Genomic DNA, 22587 nt, shown 5'->3' with positions numbered 1-22587 from the left:
ATAATTAACTAAACATGTTTCTAAGGCAAAAAGCCCCGCACGGGGCTAAGTTGCTCACCTTTAATCACTACAAACAAAATGATGATGCACTCCCTGCAAGCTACTGCAAGCCAGGAGTTGAAACCTTTTGCCTTTAGATGTGTTCTCTCTTCTTCTCCCATTATTGGCCTCCATTTTCGGTGTTCAGTGTGCAGAGAAGCCATAGTTTTAGTAGCTGAAAAATAATTTCAAGAATATAAGCCACAAACAACAAAGAATCCTGCCAGACACCATTCAGTCATGATGACAATCGCTTTTCCTCCACCCAGCATTTCAGCTGAGATTTAAAGTCATTACTCTTGCTAAATGCAAAGCCCATCAGTACATTATTAGGTTTAAACAACATGTGAAAAACCTGCAGCCCATTTTCCTTTTTTTTTCTTTTTTTTTCTCTCAAATCTACAGTCATCGCGGTAATAGTTTGACCATTCTTGTAGCTTTTTTCAAAAGACACCAAACTGTTGATATTTCCTGAAGAGTAAGCTGAAGTTAAGTGTTTCTTGCTTTCTCATAAAGTTCTTTGAAAAAATAAGTCCTCTGATGCTTAATCTCAAAAATGCTGCTTCCTTTTTCACTGAGATTAGGGTTAGATCTTTTCAGATCTCCTGCATAATCTAGGACAGAGAACTTCACAAAGTCCATGGCTAGGTTCGGTTTTATTTGCACTGTTGGCTCCTAGTACTCCACAGAGCCCTCACTCACCCCTGCCAATGTCACTGAAAGGTTGCTGTTGAATTCATATGGACTGGAGCGGAGCCTTAGGGCAGTTCCTGGGGTACCACAACCAGTTGTCAGGGAGAACCTGGTATTTTGCTCTGTATCTTCTTCAAAAATGATAAACCAGAAGATGTGTAAACTGTGTTCTAACAAGAATAAAATCCATAATTCAGGACAGCACAGAAAGTACCTGGTTTCATGCTTCATTTCCATTTCTAAACATAGAAGAGGCTCACAGAAGCATCTGCTGAACTTCTGAATGAGTTTGGATCAGCTGTGAGTTCCTGTATGCCAAAAGCAACCAAACTTACACATGAAATCAGGCAAATCTCAGTGACACCAGGTCAGTTTGCATCCCAAACTGAGAGCAAATCTGTGTTGATGACAAAGCTACCTGATAGAAAAAAAAGCAGAAACTTTGCATGCTCTTCACAACACGAGATTTCTAAACAATAGACAGTTGCAAGAGGTATGTACCTTTTGGCTTTCATTTCGGCTTTTCTTTCTTTTCCTTATTGATAAGGACGGTCAGATTAAATGGAGATTTGCAAGTGGGAAAAGATATTGTTGTTCCATTACGAGGTTCAGTTTTGTAAGGTAAATAGTTAAAGCAAAACCTAAGACTCCAGGGTATCTCCAGCACATGCCTCAGATCACTGGCTCTGGATTACAGCCTGAGGGCTACAACAAAATCAGTGGAAACTCCAGAGAGCAGATCAGATCTTCTGGAGTGCCACTGGCTGTGTAGAAGAAAGGTCTTCATTTGCTTGGTTTGAAGGGCTCTTGGAAAGGAAAATTACTTGGAGTACAGAAATAATGAAAAGTGTCACTCTTGCTCTCAGCTGTGGGATTTTATTCTCCTCAGTGGGGTGCAACATTTACCTCTGTCTTGGCTATCTGATGAAGGAAAAGATGCAGTAAGTCTGCAGTCACTTCTGATCTGCCGCAGCCAGCATGAGTCCACCAAACCTGGCAAAAGTGATGGAATTTGTCATCCCCCGGGCACTACTAAGGGCACGTCCACTTGTAGCACCTGCCACCACCCGCACAGACACCCGCAGAGGCCATGCAGGGTCACAGCCCTCGAGTCTAAAGGGAACTGCAGCACATAGTGCGTGGGGGAACCACAGCTTCAGAGCTGGTTTGGTGTCTGATCTCAGCCCTGCTGCTGAGACACAGCTGTCTTGCAGGGCTTTACAAGGTATCCCTGCCCAGAACTTGCCAAGGGTTCAGCTTCCAGAGCAGCAAATGTTTGCAGATCTGTAATATCTGCCTTTGCCCTATGTGGGCAAATAGGTTTGAAACTCCTTCGAGAACACAATCCCAACAGGCAGTTATGCCCTTGTGCACCATACCAGGCAAATAACTTTAGTACATTCTAAAACAAGTGCATATGTAACGTAATTTATACTTATCAGGAGGGTACTTCATACAGCAAGAAAAATATGAATTGGTCTGCTAAGACCAGCATTTTGGAAAAACAAAAAGCTCGTGGAAGAACTGTAGATGCTTTCCCTTAGCAACAAGCTAGACTTACCAGCATACCCTGTAAAGCTTCTGGCCATCACCTTGCAAGCTTGCTTTGATTTTCCTGTGCTCTCAATCTGGAGCTGCTAGGATGAGCACGGGAGTCATGCCTGAATCCCCGTAGTCCTCAGCAGACCTCCCCCAGCTGGCAGCACTGCAGTGGCAGTGCAGGTTTCCTGCTGTAGGATGGGTGGGAGATGCCAAAAGGCAAAGAATCTGGCCTTGCTGCTGGTGTCAGTGCTGACAGAGTCACCCAGCTGCCTCAGCTGAAAATTAGTCTCTCTGTCTCTCCAGTCCTGATGAATATTGATGAACTTCACAGCATCAAACGAAGCAAAGGCAGGACAGCTGTTTGAAGGGACAAACACTTCAGTTCTGGATTGGAAAGAAAGGAACAGACAGACAGGGGAGTGGCTGTGATGAGCCAAGGCAGCCTTCTCCCTCATTTGTCAAACTGTGATTTACAGACACACTTCCATTCACCCTGTGGCTGCCATTTTCCACATCCTATGTCCACAAATCTCTCTTGCTAATTAGATAGGCAATATGTGGGCTGCCTCCTCTATAAAAAGCCTCTCTGAACTGGGATGCTTCCCAGCTCATTTTAATAAATCATGACTGTAATTAAATTCTTTTCCTGTATATTTCTGCAATAAAATCTGTATCATTCACTTTTTAGCCTTTTTTATTATTATTTTATTTTTTTGATGCTCAGCTATCGTTTTATCTTGCTTCTGAAGCTGCTTTTCCTGCCTGGTCATTTGAAGAGTACCATCTGCTTGGAATCACCAGTCTAATTCAGCTTCTTTCTCCTTGTCCACAGCTTCAGAGCCTTTCCTCATTCTGTCCATCCCCAAAGCCCCACTTACGCTTCCAGCCACTGCCCCCACCATCGGTGACTACTTCAGCTCACTCAATTTTTCACTCAACAAGGCTGTCCTATTGCCTCAAGAGCCACTTTTACCAACGTGCTAACAAGTGAACCTGACACGACCCCTTCCCAACCCCTTCTTGGCTCTAATTTCCCTTTTGTGCTGGCAGGAGATGGGGAGGAAGCCCTGAGCTTCTCCTTTGGGTTTGGGGCAGCGACAAGGCTTGCAATGATTACAGCCAGGGGGCCAGCCAGCTGGCTGCAGGCTACAGCCACCTCAAAGCAAACACAACTGCCTGAAGCAAGGGTTGGTAGTGTTGGTCATGACGGACAGGCAGCACATTGGCTAAGCAGTGTGCTTCATTATTCATTTCGCTAACTTATCTAAAAGAATTTGGCCAGAAGCAAAAAACAAACAAACAAAAAACCCTGCAATTGGAAATAATTCACTATTTCTTCACAGGAGCTGCAGTTCTGAAGCCTCAGATGACCAAGGCTCACACATGCTGAGACAAACCACGCAGGCTATAGCCCACGGCAGCTCAGCAGGGCAGGGCTCAGGCGGTTGAGGGAGGCTCACTGGGACCAAGGCACCATCCTGTACTGGAGACTGTGCCACGAGGTATGAAAACCACAGCTCTCAGAGCTGTGCCTGTGATGGTGACTAGCCAGGACTCTTTGCCCGCTGCACACTGCACCGTTTACCTACAGACTTGAGGGTGTGGACAGAAAGTAGTTCATATTAGTATTATTTTTTAGCCATCAAAGTCAGAATTTTGCACAGAGAGAAAAATATTTTCTAACTGGTTCTGCCAGCAAAGACCTTGAGGCAAACTGGAGCACAGACACTTAAACACGTGGCCCACTGACCAGAGCAAAGGCTGTGGGTACAGCTGGGAGGAGAACCCAAGAGCCCCTGTCCTCAGCTTTAAATCTCACTCCGTCATCAGCTTTCGCTTCATTTTAATAAAGGTCCTGTCAATGCTAGTGCCTGCAGATAATAAGACTGAACTCAGGAGCCATGTTTTGGCAAAATGGCAAAAAGCTGAATGACAAAGGAGACGTAAATGAACTGGAAAGCTGGACAGGATCTGGGTCTGCTAAAACAGTGTAAACATCAAGCCTTTTCCTTGGTTTAAAAAAGCATTTCAAAGATAGGGATGGGTGAAGCAGAATCTTGTTTTGTGCTCCTTCAGAAAACTTCTCAACAGCTTTTCTTTTTTTAATGGGGTCGTGTTTAAAAGGGAGAGCCCTTTGTCTTTCACCTCCTCAAAAGCATACTGTAAGAAGTGATAATGTACGAGGTTATAATATATTGTCGGTATAAAACGCTCATTCACGTATATATTCGTTCACTTCAGATTCAGAATAGACTGAGATATGCCTCTTTTTGCATAACTCCAAGCTCAGCTTTGAACATGTAAGTGGGAAAATTAACATTAAAATGAAGCCTTAAACTGCGGTTCCTTGAAAGATGCAGAGCATGAAGAATTCAAATGGCTCTAACTCACTGACCCAGTTAAAATATACAGCTCAGGACTGCAATGTGGTGGCAGGCATTTTGGGGACATCAGGACATGGAGGCTGCCTCTGCCCTGCTCCCAGCTTAGCTGCAAGCTGGTCTTCTAATGCAGGCCCCAGAAACAAGCAGGTGGCCAGAGCACATTTCCCTAGAACACGTTCCCATGAGGTGGGATTATCCTCAGGCCTTACCAGGTACAGGAAAATACCTGAGACGGCAGCTGGGCTTCACAGAGAGGTGTCGAGGTTATCATATGAGCATTGGTAGTATGGCGTAGGTACCACTTATACCGGTATTGAAAATGCAGCTGCTGCTCCACCTTAGTACCAAGTCAGAATGTGTTCTATCAGATGAAAGAGAAATAACATCTCGGCATTTGCTATTATGTAAAAATGGCTTTGTTGAAAGAGGCAATATCTGAGTTATAGGAACAGAGAAAATGAACTCATTTTTTTACCTATTTATTAGAAAAAGCATATTCTGAATACAGCAAGCAATCAAGTGAGCTAATATACAGCATTATAGTGCTGCATGGCTACAGAAACAGTGTCCTTGCCCTGCAGAAGGGCAGCAGAGTACACCATCAGCATGAGGGGCCTCATGAAGCTTTGCCCTCAGGATCCCCGAGTTGCCCGACTTCCTCCAAGAAAACTCACAGACCATTATGAGGGAAGCAAAAGTGACAAAAGTTGTCATCTTTCCACTATGCCTTTTGTCTCCTTGTGATGGTGCAAAAACATGTCACGGCTGCATTCCTCTTCTTTGCATTATTAGCTTCGGGTTTCGTCTCTTTTTTCTTTCATATTCATTCACAGCTGCTGGGCAGGGTCTGAAGGAGGCCCCGTGCAGTGGCCGTGAGCGTGACCTTTCCGTGTTACACAAAGGACGAGCTGTGGCTGAGATAAGCAGCCTGACGCTCTCCAGGCATGCCTGCCGCAGCTCTCTCAGTGACATCCCTAGGGGACTAACGCCAGCACCTCCTGGTCACTCATACATTTCAGAGAGCCTGTGCTCTCCTCCCTCCGCTCAGCAAAGTGGGCTCCCACAGTGCGCTTTTTAATGGCCTTTGTAAGTGACAGATCATCTGATTTGGGCAGAGCTGTGAAGCAGCAACCTGCCGGCTGCTCCCTGTGTCAGAAAGAAACCATTGGTTTATCCCTTTAGGACAGTCTGAAGGTGTTCCCACCTCTCCTCCAGCCACCCACACCCAGCCCTCACCACAAGGTCTGGCCCAGCTGGCTGGGTCAGGGCCACACAGGCAGCTGATCCGCCACTTGGCACAGGTGAGGCGATGAAAACGCTTTGCAGGGAGCAGGGGCATGCAGGAGGGGAGCCATGACTCGCTGGGAACCTTCCAGAGCAGCTCTACAGCCCCCTTCCCTTTCTGCCATTTCTGATCCTCTCAGCTGCACCCCAGCCATGTCTGCTTTTCCAGGGATGGGAAGCAAGTTGAACATAGCGAGGGAGTTTTGGGAATCAAGTGGCGATTACGGTTGGAAGGCAAAATTAAAGCACCTCATATGAAATGTATACTTAAGGAGCAACCATACAATGCTGTAAGGCAATAAAGCTGTAAAGAGCTAACTTCCTATTCTGTAAGAAAGCCCCACTGACCTCAATAAAAACTAAAGAGCAAGAGACCCCACCTCTCTGAAGCCACTGAATGCTGAGCTATTGCGTCCAGTGGGGTCAGGACTGCACATACAATGCACTGCATAGTGGCCATCCACTAATATTTCTTCAGTTTATCAACGTTTTTTCCTACTAGGGAGCCAAAACCAGACACTTTATGCCAGATGTAGCCTCAGAAGAGCTGAATAGAGGGGAATGGTCACTTACTTCAACTTGCTGGTTGTACTGTTACTAATACAGCTAGGTGTCAGGTGTGCTTGGCTCTCATTGTAATGGCACATTACAAAATCACAGAATCATCTAGGTTGGAAGAGACCTACAAAGATCACCGAGTCCAACCTCTGACCTAATGCTAACAAGTCCTCCACTAAACCATATCCCTAAGCTCTACATCTAGACATCTTTTAAAGACCTCCAGGGATGGTGACTCCACCACTTCCCTGGGCAGCCCATTCCAATGCCTAACAACCCTTTCAATAAAGAAGTTCTTCCTAATATCCAACCTAAACCTCCCCTGGTGAAACTTTAGCCCATTCCCCCTCATCCTGTCACCAGGCACGTGGGAGAACAGACCAACCCCCACCTCGCTACAGCCTCCCTTCAGGTACCTGTAGAGTGCAATAAGATCGCCCCTGAGCCTCCTCTTCTCCAGGCTGAACAAGCCCAGCTCCCTCAGCTGCTCCTCGTAAGACTTGTTCTCCAGACCCCTCACCAGCCTCGTTGCCCTTCTCTGGACTCTCTCGAGCACCTCCATGTCCTTCTTGTAGCAAGGGGCCCAAAACTGAACGCAGTACTCGAGGTGCAGCCTCACCAGAGCTGAGTACAGGGGGACAATCACTTCCCTGGACCTGCTGGCCACGCTGTTTCTTATACAGGCCAGGATGCTGCTGGCCTTCTTGGCCACCTGAGCACACTGCTGGCTTGTGTTCAGCCGACTGTCAACCAATACTCCCAGGTCCTTCTCTGCCAGGCAGCTTTCTAACCACACATCTCCCAGCCTGTAGCTCTGCTTGGGGTTGTTGTGCCCCAGGTGCAGGACCTTGGCCTTGTTGAACTTCATACCGTTGGCCTCGGCCCATCGGTCCAGCCTGTCCAGATCCTCCTGCAGAGCCTTCCTACCCTCGAGCAGACATCAGGACCTCCAGGTCATTTTTTATGAAGCTGATTTCTAGCCAGCCAGTTCCCAGCCTGTACTGCTGCCTGGGGTTACTATCTCACAGGTGCAGGACTTTGCATTTGCCTTCTTGAACTTCATGATGCTTCTGCCATCTAATTTCTCCAGCTTGTTCACATCCCCCTGAATGATGGCACCCTTGCCCACTAGCATATCAACTACACCCAATATATAAAATAAGTGCAAGCAACGCCATGAATGATATGATAGTCAGCTTAATGGCACTGTATGAACTGAGAATGTAGCAGGACTGGCAGCTACGCTACATTCATCCTTTTACAAGACGTAAAAACACCCTGTGTTGCTGTCCTTCACGGGGTAGTTGATGCCCTTACTTCTGAAGATGAAACCAAAGGATGATGCAGTTTACAGAAGGAGCTTACAGAATTCCTCTGAGAAGATTTAGCAAGGACTAGTAGAATTAAGGTGCCTTTTTATCTCTATCTCTAATCCCAGAAATCAAAATTGTTAGCATCAGCCCAAAGCATGAAGCACATCATCTGATCTGGGGAAAAAAAGATGCACTTTCCTGTGACCTTAACTCAGTCATATAGGTCAGGCAGCAAAAATGAGCTGCTTAAAATAACATCTAAGCTGAGCTTCACTGCTCCTCTACATAGGCATTTGTCCACAGGAGGGAGAGAAAAAAAAAAAAAAAAAAGCTGTATTTCCTTTTCAGAGCTGCTAATAAATGCTACGTTTTGTCCTCAGCACTGCTTAGTCATTCAAATAAAAAAGACAACAGCTAAGTAACAACAAGCAAGAAATAAGTGGAAGATAATGCTGTGGTCTTAGCCATGAAAAGCTTAAATGTTTATTGCTCAGAGTGAAGGGGGAAATGGTTCCTCTCCAAGAACTGTGCTGACAGCAATATCTGCACCTTCCTCTTCCTGTTTTCACTCTTGCCCACACAGCAGTGGCTTTCATCTGGCCCGTTTGGATCATCTATCACAGCACGTTGAAACACCACGCAGTAAATCAATGGAATCAATTCCTGAATCCATTAGAAAGAGTCAAGTGCATGCTTAGAAAAACCCAAAGAATATCAGGAGAAACTTACCAGCTCAAAGGGAAACATGGGGCAGTTTCCAATGTTCAGACCCGGATGGCAGGAATAGCAACTGTGAGGACTTGTCTGCCTGAATGAGAGGGTTGGCAGCCTGTCCAAAGAATAGAGACTCCTGCTATCAGTGAATGGTCAATAAATGGTCCTCCCTTGAAAATGGTGTGCCTCTGTGCTGAGCTTCTGTAACCCATGGAGACAACTCAACTTCCTTTGATTTCAGCAGCTTTCCAGATTACAGCCTAGTAGGTGCGCCTGAATTGTCCACAGTAAAGAGTTGTTGGAGCAACACCCACTGAGTTGGCCTGAACATGTTTCCTACTTACCTACAGCCTCCCCAGAGAGGTGCTAAAAAGTGAATTTGGGGAGTATAAACAAACAAGGAAATAATAACTCAGAAAAAAAGGACCTCAGAGGTACCTCCCAAACCTCAAGGGCTCAGAAACCCATCATGAGCTTAAAGCCCAGAGCAGAAAATCAACCCCTTCCTGGGCAGCTCTGAATGCCTCAGTGCTGGGTGATGGGGATGGTGGGATGTTGACTTCCTTGGGAAGGACACTGGTCTGCAGAAAGAGGTTGTTGAGTTCACTGACAGCATGGGGTAAGCAACTAATAGGAAGGGGAGTAAACCAAGGACAGTAACTATGCAGTTAGGAGAGGGAGGAAGAGAGAGAAAGGAGGCAAGGCATGGAAAGGAAGCACTTGGTAGCATGAAAAACAGCTATTTCAAAAAGCAAAGGGCACAGGGAATTATTATACAAACTACGTAGAGGAACAGCTCTACTTCTTAGCCTGGTAAATGCATGCCCAGCCAGTCTTTAGAGTTGGACATGTGCGCCACAACTCCAAAATAGCCTTTCTGTTTCTGTTTTTTCCTCTTTCTCTCTCAGAGGATGCAGAGCTGGTGGAAGGACTCCCCACCTGGGAAAAACTGCAGGACCTCAGCCTGCAGGCTCAGGAGTAGTGGAGGCTGGTTCAGGAACCACCACCTCTCGCTGCTGCGGTGCGTTGCTGAGGCACCTACTGAGAGCCAAGATGGGTAGCAGCTCTGGGCCATCCTCCTCTCTTCCCCTTCCCCAGCCTTCTCTCTCCCATGAAGGCTGAGTGGCCAGTTTCAAAATCCAGATTTCTGAAGTTCAAAGCAGAGCAGCCATTTTGGATCCACAATCTTGCAGCTATGAAAGAATTGAGTCAGCTCCACTGGGAAATCTTGCCTCCAGAAATGGCAGGGAGGACCAGCTGGGGTGCTCAGGCATCCAGGAAAACCCACAAGCTAGAGGTCAGAAGACCTTTTCACTCAACCACGGCAGATCGTGGCTCTGCAAGAAGCAGATTCCCAACATCTGTCTCCCACTGATTTCAGGATTCAGCAGATTCCTGCCTCCTATGGCATCTCACTACTGGGAGAAGAAGCTGCTCTTGGCTGCCTGCTCCTGAAACCGTTTCCTGCTGAGCCTAAGGCCACATCCCTTCTCCAAGGTTCCTTATGCCAACAGCTCTGTACAATGCAGAGTGAGGGAATAGTTTTGACACTAAAAAGGAATTTCATTATCCTTGAAACCCTGGGATGTCTGCAAGCAGTTTCTGCCAAGAACAAACATAAACATACATTTCAGCTTCATCAAAACAAACTCTCTTAGAGGAACTCCACTTGGAACAACTCTTGCCAGCAGTGAGGAAAGGAGATGCTGCCACAAACCACTTCAGCAACCAAGTGCTTGGCAGAGTCAGCTGTGATATGGGAAAAACACTCCCTGAACTAGGGCTGCACCCACGGACTCCAGCATCCTTGCTAGGTAATGTGGGTCCTATTGTGATCTCCCTATTTTGTAGCACAGGAGGATGCTGCCATTACAACACCCAGTGAGGTCCCAGCTCTGAGATCTAATAAGCAGGAGCTGGGAATTTTGTGCTGTTCTTTAAAACAGTCTGCTGATTTAAATTCAGCTGCAGGGACTCATTCCTACAGTAGAAAACAGCCCTTCTGCTGGAGTCAGATCTAAGCTCAAGTAGCTTTGCTCTGCTGTTTACCCCAGGACATTGCCTCATAATAATCCTTTTGCACATGGCCACTTCCTTGGGGTTCCTGCTTCCATGGCTCTGCTTGCAAATAATCTGAATGTCTCCTTTGCTTTTCAAAGAGCCTCTCTCCTTCTCTCCAGAGGGGAAGCTAATCTGCTCATTTCTTCATTTCCATTCGGTGAGCCATTAAACCCAGGGAACAGAGTCTGCGTAGTAGAAATTCACTGAAGTACCCGCTGCTAGACCCACCTGAAGGGTATCTTTTGTCCTTGCTCAGCTCCTATGCTCGCTTTATCCCTTGGATGCAATGTACACCATGCAAGTGCTGTTGGTTTGTTATCCCCAAGACAAAAAAAATAAATAAAAATTAGCCTAACCACAGAGAAATGACATATATTGGTTCATCAGCCATTTCCCCTCCTCCACAATATCTTTTGTTGCAAAAAGGGTGCCAAAATAGTGAAGAAAGCCCTTGTTTATCTTTCAGACATGGTGAACCTGAACTCACTTACCTGCCAAATCTGCAAGGCTACCTGCGTGCTGTTCCCTCCCCAAGCAGAAAGCCGCTAACTTTGCTCGGTCTCTGCCTGACAGCCACCCAGAAGGATCCAAGCAAGAGTTGGAGGCTCAATAAAATAGATGTTGTGTCTCGCTCTGAAATAGATACAGCAAGATGAGCTGGCGAGGAAGAAAGAGTCAATTTGTCTCGAGCCCCTGTAAAATCCCAGACTGTGTTCTCAGTAATATGATCAGATTTGGGGCTAGATGATCAGCTTTGGCAGTTCTAATAGAGTCTGTCTGCCAGTACTGTAATTGTAAACACAACCAACATCTGAATATAATAATAATAATGATAAAAAAGTAATGTTACCATGGCCCACACCCACTGGGATGCCTCATTTTTGCTTTGGCTTTAGGATAAAGGGCGATGAGGATGTTTGGATCAACAGCTTCAGTTCAGGCAGTGTTTCTGATAAGTCTGTCACCACATTTGTCTCTGGAAAATATTAAGCACAACATAGAGCTCATTCCTAGATGATGTACAAGCAGCTTGTTTTTCTCATTTCATCACAAACCTTATTTATATATACACTGCAAATAGATTGATACCACACACAGAGCACATCCATAGGGCCTGATTTTCCAGTGTTATATTAGATTTACGGTCTTGTAATTCCATAGACTTTAATGAGTTTTACCAGACTAAAGCTGGTTCCTAAAGAGAAAGGATATATTATGAACATGCACATATCACTTGTATACCCACCCAGAAATGTTAGTACAGGCAGACACCTGGCACAGATGACAACAGTTAAATTTGCTTCACATTTCCTTTTATAAGACCCCGATTTCAGTTGCTCATAACTGCCAAACATTTGCTGTTTGGGCTGAAATTTTCCTTCTGATGTGCTTGCCTCAGGCTGAGTGTTTTCAGACAGTTCCAGCAAAAGTAGTCCAGGCGTGTAGTCCCAAAGCAACAGGCAACGTCTGTCCCAACGGGCAACAGGCGCTTTTAGGATAAATTTGGGGGAAACCACAGTATTTCACCAACGTTAATAAAGGCTCCGACTGCCTTATTTAGAAGGTCTCAAAGTTTTGAAGCAAGGATTTGAAACACTGAAAGGAAGTAGTATGCTGTTACCCAGAAATGGGTGCGCTGCTGCTGCCCTGGAAATCCATCCACAATCCTAAAGCAGCAGTTATTACAGCACTTTGCTTTGCACTGAGCCCTGAGTTACCCACACATGCTAACACTGGCATGTTCTTTTGCAATAGGATATCTCTGTGCTTAAACAAGGCACGTAGCAAACCCACAGCGGATGCTTATAAAGGAGCAAGGAGCTGATCGATGCTGTAAGTCTTCGGCCACACAACCACATTGTGTTTGCAACACCTGCTGCTTCACTGGCTTCAGCTTACTGAGGCTGGCCGACTTCGGAGGGTCACAGAGATAGCAACATGGGTCAGCACCAAGCTTTAGAAAAGGACAGAAAGAGGGAACGAGACAGCTGCTTTAACTTAGGGAGATTTTTTGTTTTGTTTTTAATTTTTAATTTTGCTTTTTATAAACAGCTGCTGACAATGCACTGGTTAACACTGCCAAAAAAAATCCTTACCGTTGTCTTTGCTTTGCTATATTCATTTCAGATGCTTACCCCTAAGGAAATACAGAAAATATTGCAGAATGATGTGCTTTTCTTCATGCGTGAATGGTCTTTAGGTAACACAGAAAAAGAGAAATGTAGGGTAGGCTAGATCCTTGGAGTTAAAAGCTCCAACACCCCACACTACTCTAGAACAGGGTCAAGGACAAAGCAAGATTTTCCTTAATTGCTCATCTTTGGTGCTGAGGATCACTGTAGCACAAAACAAAAGGGCACCATGCCACCACATGCAGATGACACCTCTCCTATGGCACATCTAATGCTCTTAGAACAGAGCATCCCACCTTTAATTTAAATTTACTTTGACATTTAATGCAACTCTGCAGGCTCTCTGCTGACCACGCACAGCGGTCACTGACAGCTGTGGGCTGCAGCAGACCACCCTGCCATTGTGAAGAGCTCTTCTGCGCTTTCGCCGCACGCTCGTAGCTCAAGTGGAGGTCTCTGCTAAATCTCAATCTAAATAGCTCAGCCATTTTGCTGACCCCTGTGAGAGTACATATGGTTCCATATGGTGGGAAATCTGCCTTTTTCTTTTTCTTTTTTTTTTTAATTTGCTCCTAAGACCAAGTGTAGAAAAATATAAACAAAACTGTGGTAGGAGAATATTAAGGTTGCAGAATCAAGCACTTATAAGTCAGGAACTGGCTGACAAGGTTTCAGTCACATAAAAGAAATATCTAAATAAATATGTTTTGATAGAAAAAAAAATGCTCTCTGCAAGACAGGCTAGATAAATAGAAATAAAAGAATGAGGCCGCTTTGTTTGAGAACAGCTTCTTAAATCATGGTCATCTTTCCAGACCATTTCCTTCTCTCCTCCCTAAACTCCTGCCAAATTGCAGCTAGATTTAACGTGAACATTTCACAAAGAGTTGATCTTTGTACTTGAGAGATAGGCAAAGTCTGGGCTTCAGAGGTGATTTTTTTAGATCATTTTTGAAGAGCTGTAATGGTGTAAATTGAGTACCTTAAATTCACCACACTGGAAACCTGCAGTACTACATAATTCCTACCATAATTTTTCTTCCTCTTTGAAGAAGAGGAAGAAAAATTCATCCCTGCAGTGGGTCTGCTATAGTTAAAGGAAAGGCTTATCAAGATGAAATTTGCTCTCTGCAGAAGGAGAAAAGAAGATTTCAGAACAAGTCCATTTAGGGTTATGCGAACAACCCCACATTTCCCCACATCCCAAACAAGCGTTGCATGCGTTGTACTTCATCAAGAGAAAAGCATCTCCCATAAACCCAAGGAAAGGTGCTGGCTTGCTGTGAGGGAAGCAGGAGCTTCCCTGGCCAGGCTGCACCTGGCTCAGAGCAGCAGCCAGCAGTGGGTGATGGCTCAGGGATGCTTAACAGCCACCCACACCACATGTTGCCCAAGTGCCAGCCCGCTGCTGGCAGCAGAGCCCACGAGGGCAGCAAATGTTCACTGGTTGGCACTCACTGCCCAGCCCAAGGTGCCTGAGGAACGGCTGGATGCTCTGTTCCAGCTCCTCGGGTGCAGGAAGTGAATCCTGGACCTATTCCTGCGTTGAGAACAGCTATAAGGTGCTGGAGGAAGGCAGAAGTCACACTGCAGCAGTCATCTTTTGAGCCAATGCTGAGGACCTATCGCGTCCCAGCCTACAGGAGACGCTGAGCAAAAGGCGACAATACCAGGGAGGCTAAAAGAGAAAAAAAAATCAAAGCAAGAAGTGTGGCAAAACAAACAAGTAGTTTGAAATTAAAACAAATTCAAACCCACCTCCCTTGAAAGAAGTCCTACCTGCTGCATGCCCGGCAGCACTCTGTCTCCAGCAGTTACAGTGGCAAGCTTTGCAGAGCCTTATCTGCATGTTGGGAAGGGCACCTGAAGCAAACAGCCTTAAAATCTGGCGACACTGTTCACACAGATCCTGCTGCAAAAGGGCTCTTCCTAGAGCAAGCAGGATCTACAAATGCCAGTCAGGCAGGGAACTTGCAGAGGAAATGAGCAGGGGAGCAGCACAGGCTGCAAAAGGCTAAACCTGCTGGGCTGAACTATAGGACAGCTACAACTTGAGGTAAGAATTGAGGACAAAGGAGAGGGTGATTAGCAAAGAAGTCCCAGCTAAAAGGGCAACAAGTCTTATTCCTACCTGTCAGGTTCTGCCTTTCACTGATAGAAGCTACGCTTTCTGCAAGGAGCATTTTACTAGACCCCCAAAGCCGCAGACATCAGTGCAGGCAAGATCGTATCTCTGGAGGAGGGCCAGCAGAGTTCAAAGCCCTTTGCTGAAAACCAAAGCAACTCTGACAAGCATTGAGGTAAAATTTATGAGGTCCTGATTGCTAAAGACCTATGTTTGGGATATAAAAAAACAAAAACTAACAATTATGCCACCCACACTGTTTATTTTTCTTATGTGTGGAGCTTTGGACTAGCATGCTGACATATAAAACAATCTGAGCACTTTTTTGATAGGATTTATAGCATTCCTAGACTGACATTTAGTATCATGGTTTGCAGTTAAGCATAATATTCAACAAGCCACCTGCCTCTATAAACGTCACTATTTGGGCTCAAACTTGGTTTACACACAACTCAGAGGAACCCGTTCTTTCATTTAGTGCCTGTTTACAAGGAGCTTTCACGGCACACAGCACTGAAAAAATCAATTTGTAGACAATAAAGATAAAGGTGAAAGTCTTGTGTGATTTATCTTGTTTGGAAGTGGTAGAGAGGGGCATGTGAAATCTGCATTCCAGAAAAGATCAGCACTGCCCACAGAATAAATTGGCACTGGCTTGTGCCACCAGCTACCCTGCGAGAAACAGAGCGAATAGCTCACAAGGAGGAGCAAAGGATTGCTAGGTGGGGTGGCTGATAGCCTCAGATTTTCACATCTGGAGGTTCCTGAGCCTTCTAGAAAGCACCGGAGCTGGCTCTGGATTCTTGGTGCAAGTATTGCTAAAAGGTAGTCATCCACCCACATCCACGGAGACAGGAGGAGAGTCAAAGGTGGGATGATGAAGGCAGAAGCACACTGGGACTGGCACACGCTGCAGGGTTCAGACTGCACAGCAGGCCGCACCACGGGGCAGTCCCAGAAGCTGCATCTCCCCGTGCCTCCACATTCCTCAGCAGAAATGAAGGAGGCAAACCTCTGCCCAAGAGCAGCTGCAGCAACAATGGCTTCAGCAGTGGTTGTTTAAACCACCCTCGATTCTGGCTATATGCTCAGGCAGCTATGTTAGAGTCGTGGAATAATTTAGATGGAAAGAGACCTCTGCAGGTCATCTCGTCCAACTTCCTGCTCAAAGCAGGGCCAGCGAGATTAGACTGCCTGGGGCCTTGTCCTCGTTCATTAGGCTGAAACGCATGCAGTGCCACAGCTGCTCCGTTGCCTCTCTGATCACAGGGATGCATTACCTAGATGTGTGCTCCAAAAACAGAATACTTGTCCCACAATCTTAGGGTGGGATTCTGTCGGGCAGCAGAAGCTATAAATTTACCAGTGCTCTTCACAACTCTGTATGACAGTGGGGCACAGGGAGGGCTCCATCAAGCTGCCATTGCTAGTACAAGATCTGGCAATTTGCTGCTTTACAAGGAAGAAGAGCCCATTCATTCAATGTTTCCCTGGGGTCTAGTCACACCACAGACCAGGGAGACTAGGAGCTGAATATTTCTGGAAAAGGAGCATTACGTTGAGGTAGCTTGCAGAGCAATTGGGTGTGGTCCAAGCCCAAATTCTGCAAATAGATAATCAGGTCAGAAAACAAGCCATTTATAGCAGGGACATAACAGACACTGCTCTGCTTTAATGAAGCTCTCTTTTGCTTGGAAGAAATATTCTGGTGTGACAAGATAATTTCTCACCTGGATTTAAATGCTATGGTGTCTGAAGGTATCTTGTTTCTTTCTCCAACTAACATCAATTAAGCTTTGAATACTGCAAAGATGAGGAAAGGTAAGCCTATGTGTCATCCATTGGTTCATGCAAAGTGACCTAACCAAAAATCTATCCTTCTGGGAATGACAAATCAAGAAACTGGTGACATACAGAATGAAAATCATAGAATCATCTAGCTTGGAAAAGACCTTCAAGATCACTAAGTCCAACCAACCATCAGCCTGACCTACTGAGCCCCATCACTAAACCACGTCCCTCAGTGCCACATCCACACATCTCTTAAGTACCTCCACAGATGGGGACTTGATAGTTAGCTGAGCTCTGCCTGAACTGATCTTCCTAAAACGCTCACTGTTGAAGCAAACTCAAAGTTACATGTACATCACTGCTGAAGACCATGGGATGAGAAATATTACACGATAGAAATCCCAGGGCATGACCTCTGGCATGTAACTGGAAGCATTTTTTCTGTTTTGCTGCAGGTTTATAAATGGTTGCACTCCACTTTTGGAGCCTTTTCTCCACAGCTGACACTTCCTATGCACAGAATGTAGTCCTGCAGCAAAGACTGGATGATGATACATCAGTTGCAGAAATGAGTTCTGTCTGGCACAGGCAAGATGAGTTAGCTCCTTCTACAGCCATTACTTGAATCATATGAATCCTAATATATAACGTGGAAAAATCCCATGCTGATAATTCTAAGGACAAGCCCTTATACAAAAGCAAGCTTGTTGTAGATGAATTTAATATCCTTCCTGCAAGTGAAGGTAATGACATAGAAGTAAAACTCTTGAGCATCAATAGCATAAAGACATTGAATCATTCCATGAGTTAAACAGAAATAAGACCAAGTGCAAGATAAAGGTAGGAGCAAGGCAGAGGGTGCTAGATAGACTGCTAATAAGGGCTCTCAGAAAACTGCCAAACTGCCAAAAAGAGTGCTTGATGGAGGTTAGACCATCAGAAATCACGTGTGTAGAGACCTAGGATTTTCTCCTCTGAAATACTGCTTCCTTAGATGCTTGTTTGGCCTACAGAACCAAATTGATGGTGAGTGTTGAGATTTCTTCTTCTTTAAATCTGACTGGCATACATACTCTGTTGAAAGTAACCCATGAACACTTAAATGGAAAATCTATTGTTATTCTAAAAATGTTAGATATTTGAATGTCAGTCATTCACATAACGGTACAGTTGAGCTCAATAAAATTGTTTCATGAATCCAGATATTGCTGTTGACCAAAACACAATGTCACAAGTGTGCAATAAAACCTACAGAAATGCCTTTTGCTATCAGCTTCCCCAGGAACTGCTGGACTTGAAGCAGCTCTCCAACACCCACAGAGAGATTGCAACAATTTAAATAATAACACATTGCAAACAGCTTTTAGTACTACAAACCCCTGAACCACAAACTGATCCAACAAGTTAGATAAGCAAAAAGGGAGCCTTTCTTCCAATGTCACCCCTGACTGTCTTTCTCCCTGCCTTCTGGCTCCTCTACAAGTCAGGCACGTGGTGAAAAAGTATTTCAAGCCAGTGGGTGGCATCCAGTATTATATTCTGGATGTGTCGTTGATAGCTTGAATATATCAGATATTTTTAGCTACTGTAAGCAGTTCTAAGCAATCAAGTATTGTAATCGAGAGCATACAGAAGCTGAGCTGTATCAGTTCAGTCAGGATTTTAAGAATTCAGGTTTTACAACTCCGTTAGTTAATGTGCTGGGATGGTACGGACACAGTTGCTCCTTCTTTCAGTGTAACACAGTCATTTTCAGAAGTATGACCTTCCTGAGAACTCCCTACCGTGCTCAGCTCAGTGTATAGTCATTTCAGTAATAGCAGCTTTCTGCAGGGAAATAGGAAAGGCAGCCTCAGGCCTGGCTGGAGATATCCAAAGTTACGTGATTGTGAAAATGTCTGGTTTCCAGCAGGCCCCAAAGCCATGCTATTTGGGAAATGACAGCGATTGCAGACAAAGAAAGACTACAGAACAGCCAACCCTTTCAAGACCAAGCTGGAAGCCTGCAGAGAAGCCACGATTCCTGCCCAGCTGCAGGAGCTGAGTGGAGGCCAGAACCCCGCCATGTTTTCACCCTGGGTTTGCCGAGCACCAGGCTGGGCCTGGTCCCACCCTGCCCATGCGTGTCCCGGTGCCCACAGCCATGCTCCCTCCCCTCGTCCCAGCTGGCAGGGGGGTACCACAGTGCTGAGACCACGGGTGTCACAGCAGTGCCCCAACACATATCCTTTTGAGACAGTTCTGCAGGCAAAAGCCTCGTGTGAAGAGAAGCCACTCAACTTGTGTGGGTTTTGGCAGAACTGTACCTCAACTTGGAAGGCTCTGGCTCTCTGGTAGCCACCTGGATTTAGTGGAAAAAGGTTTCCCTCACAAATTACCGTAGGAATCTAGGAAAGAGTTACAGAAGGAAAAAAAAAAAAAAAAAAAAAAAAAAAAAAAAAAAAAAAAACACGGACTCTGTATTAACAGCTATGTACCTTCTGCCTAACCTCGTGTGTGCCTGTGTGCCCCCTCTGCCTCACTTCTGTTTTAATCTCAGCCCTTCCCACAGCCTTGCCTCTCCTGCCTGTTTTTACAATATACCCATAAGACAAGACATTTGCACCTACCATTGCTGTACCATGGCAAAAGAGTAAAAGCTTGATGGCAGAGCTTCAGACTTGAAGGCACAGTTGTCTTGGCTACATCTCTCTACCCTAGGGTTGAGCAAGCACCTCATAGGTCATAGGTGTGCCTCTACTTTCCACTGCAGTAACACAAAGTAAATGTCTGCAACTGCTCTTCTGAACCTTTGAAAGCCACTATGTCCCCATCTAGCCTTTTCTCCTTCATCAATTCGTTCTGACACCCTGGAAAAGGTTAAGAAGATAGGAGTCACAACCCATCTCCTTGAAACCTCCAGGGACCTCTCCATTCCTCTAAGCCCCTCGTGCTTAGATCCATTCGTCATTGAGCTGCTCCTCCTTCTCTCTGTATTCTCTTGTGAATAATGAGCAACTTACTTCTTTCAGCAAGCAGAACCCACTAGAAACCTGCTGAAACTTTGCAACCCAAAGAGACTCTGCTGATTTCTCACGTAACTTCTCCTTTTATACCTCCTCCTGATCAGGACTAACTCGTGAGAAGCCAGTAATATATACTAGTATTGACCTGAAGTCTGCATCTGTTCAGATGAACACATAACCATGAAGACCTAAGAACAATCACTGGTGTGACATTCTGCTATCTGATTCTCCCACTCACAATCTCTCTGGCTTTTTCCTCCCAGACACCAGCATTCCTAACAGACCACTTCTGGACATAACACAGGCCTCTCTAGTTCGTGCTTCAGCTTTTGGACTGCTCTGAGGAAGTGACATACACTCGCAATTGATGTGAATGGTACTTCCAGCAAGCTGTAGTTTCCAGAGTTAGAAATTGCATGGTAGTGGGACTCATGCCAAATGCTTATTGCTTTTTCTGCTCATTTCCTTTCAGATGCAATGCCTAATTATCCTCTGACTGTCTGAAGCAGAGCCACCTCAATCAGGATTATTGCTATTAAGACATTTCAAACAAGACAGACAGCTCCCCTCTTAATATCTCTGCACACACAGCCCACACCCAAGCTACTCTGCCACTGCTAGCCCTGCCCAGCCTACAGAAGGAGCAGCAAGACTGACTGGGTAAAGTCTTGAGCATCAGAGCTGACCCTGCTTTGGGCAGAAGGCTGACTAGAGACCTCCTGAGCTCCCCTCCAACCCAGCTTGTTCTGTGGTTCTAAGTTTTCAAGCAGGGTTAGTAAGAGAAATTTATAAAAACTCCAGCTCTGTAACATACTCCCCTCATGGGTTACATTTCCCTTCTTTCAGATTTTCCCCTAATACTAAATGATTGGCAAATGGTCAACAGAAAGATCAGGATCTGGGCAACAGATGTCCAGGGGCTTGTCACATTCCGTCATCCCTAATCAGAACCTTACCTTCCTTTGGGTGCTTCTGCTCAGCAGATTTCCAAGCTGTTCCTCCTGGCTGCCTTTTTCCAAGGTCCTACAACTTCGACATTCATAGATTATTTTTCACTGCACTCACTGAGGCACTGCTGACCTGAATGCAGCTTGACAAGTTTTCTGAATGCTGTAGTATCTTTTATTTGTGTTGGAGCATCCACAAGGAAAAGACAAAAATAAAATGCAACAAAAATGCTACGAAAGACGGTGCAATTAAGGCAATGTATCACACTGTAAAACAGAAGAAAAACTATAGCTCAGCTCCTGGACAAGGAAAGGCTGTAATTTACTGTAGCAAGACAAAGCATACGCATCAAATTACTCCCATGTTTCAGAATCTCTCTCATATACAAGCATCAGCAAAATTGACTGTACACTTGCACACAATCAGCAAACAAAAAGTAGAAAAGTAGAAAAGTAGTAAAAACTCTTTTATACTTAGTTGGTTATAATCCTCCTGTTTCTCTTTCCCCTCCAAATATACCTCTGGTGGCTACCAGAGGTATATTCATATTAGCACACTCACCCACCTGACCTGGATGGTTCATTTCCCATTCATTTTCCTTATAAAAAGAGAAGAAAGTAGGTTTTCCCCAAGGGTGATTCAGAGCATCCGATGCCTTAGAAGCACACCTCTGTTCCCTCCTGTCTTACAAAAGCCTAACAAGATAAGCTAACCTAAATTCAGTGCCTGAAAAAGGTGGTGTGCCCTTTTTTTTCTCTCCTTTCCCCTTATCTCCTCCTTAGGGCTACACAAACTAGTGGACACCTCTTTGTGTCTTTAAAGATCATACCCACAGAGGTTTGTTTTGTTTCTTCCTCTATTTGTCTTTAACCAAAAATGGAACAGTATAAAAAAGAATAAGAAAATAGTATTGTACAAAATTACATTGTGAAAAAGAAACCATTCAGGAAAGGATGAAATGCTTTCCAGTGCTTTCACATGGCTTTGGAAATTCGTTAGATTACGAACTGTTAGTGTCCTGTTAGGCAACCTCCTGCAGCAGAATAAATCTTGGACTCAGGCCTCCATAATACAAGTGACCTTGGATGAAAGCCACAAAGATGGCAGCAAAATAAACTAGCATATGTCCCCTTTGACATTATGTTTAAGTAGCTGGTGCTTTTTTTTTTTTTTTTTTTCCTGCAGCAGTACTGGCAAAAAGTAAAATATGGAAGTAAAAGTCAACTGCAACTCCCTTCCTGTATGCAAAATGAAATAATTATTTTTTTCCTTCTCCAAAATCAGGAGCAGAGCAAGAATATCAAGCTATAAACTACTTGGAGTTTATAAACAAAAAACAATTCTCTTTTTCCTGCCATTGTTAACCTAGGATCTGTTTGCCTCATGGTTTCTCTATCTTCGCCAACCTGCTGTAGTTACAGAATTTCATTCAATCAGGCCCCAATTCAGTAATCAGGCACTGAAACACTTGCTCAAGATCTGCATAAAAACACTTGACACAATAATGTATCTACAGTAGCACAACAGTAAGAGAATCCAGTGATTAATAATCTAGGCTCTGTGGCAGTTAACTATTGGCAAAAAAACCTGCCTTCATTTCCGCAGTTCTTCCTAATTCAGTACCTCAAAGTCACACACCACAGCCACCCTGAAGAGCAGCACATGTGAGAGGGGGAAGAGGTGCACGTGAGAGGAGGTTGTGCATGTGAATGCATGGGAGAGGAGGAATACAGAATCACAGCTGAGTGAGAATATTCCTTTGTTTACAAGAAGCAGAAGCTGAAGATCTAAGGCAAGATCCTCATGCCCCAGAAAACCAATGAATCCTAAAGATACACAACGGACAGAAAAGTGAGGGGATAACAAAGTCTAGCCAGAGCAGTCAGAAGATAAATACAAGCACTCCCCCATCCCCCTGTAAGAGGAAGCAAGGCATGATTTGCAACCACAAGCAGCCGCTGCTTCAGTCATGCAGTGGCAGTGGTTTTTCAGTATGCG

The sequence above is a fragment of the Oxyura jamaicensis genome, chromosome 1 (assembly GCF_011077185.1).
Source record: "Oxyura jamaicensis isolate SHBP4307 breed ruddy duck chromosome 1, BPBGC_Ojam_1.0, whole genome shotgun sequence".
Taxonomy (NCBI): domain Eukaryota; kingdom Metazoa; phylum Chordata; class Aves; order Anseriformes; family Anatidae; genus Oxyura; species Oxyura jamaicensis.
The sequence above is the reverse complement of the archived record's forward strand: the minus strand, read 5'-3'. Positions refer to the sequence as shown.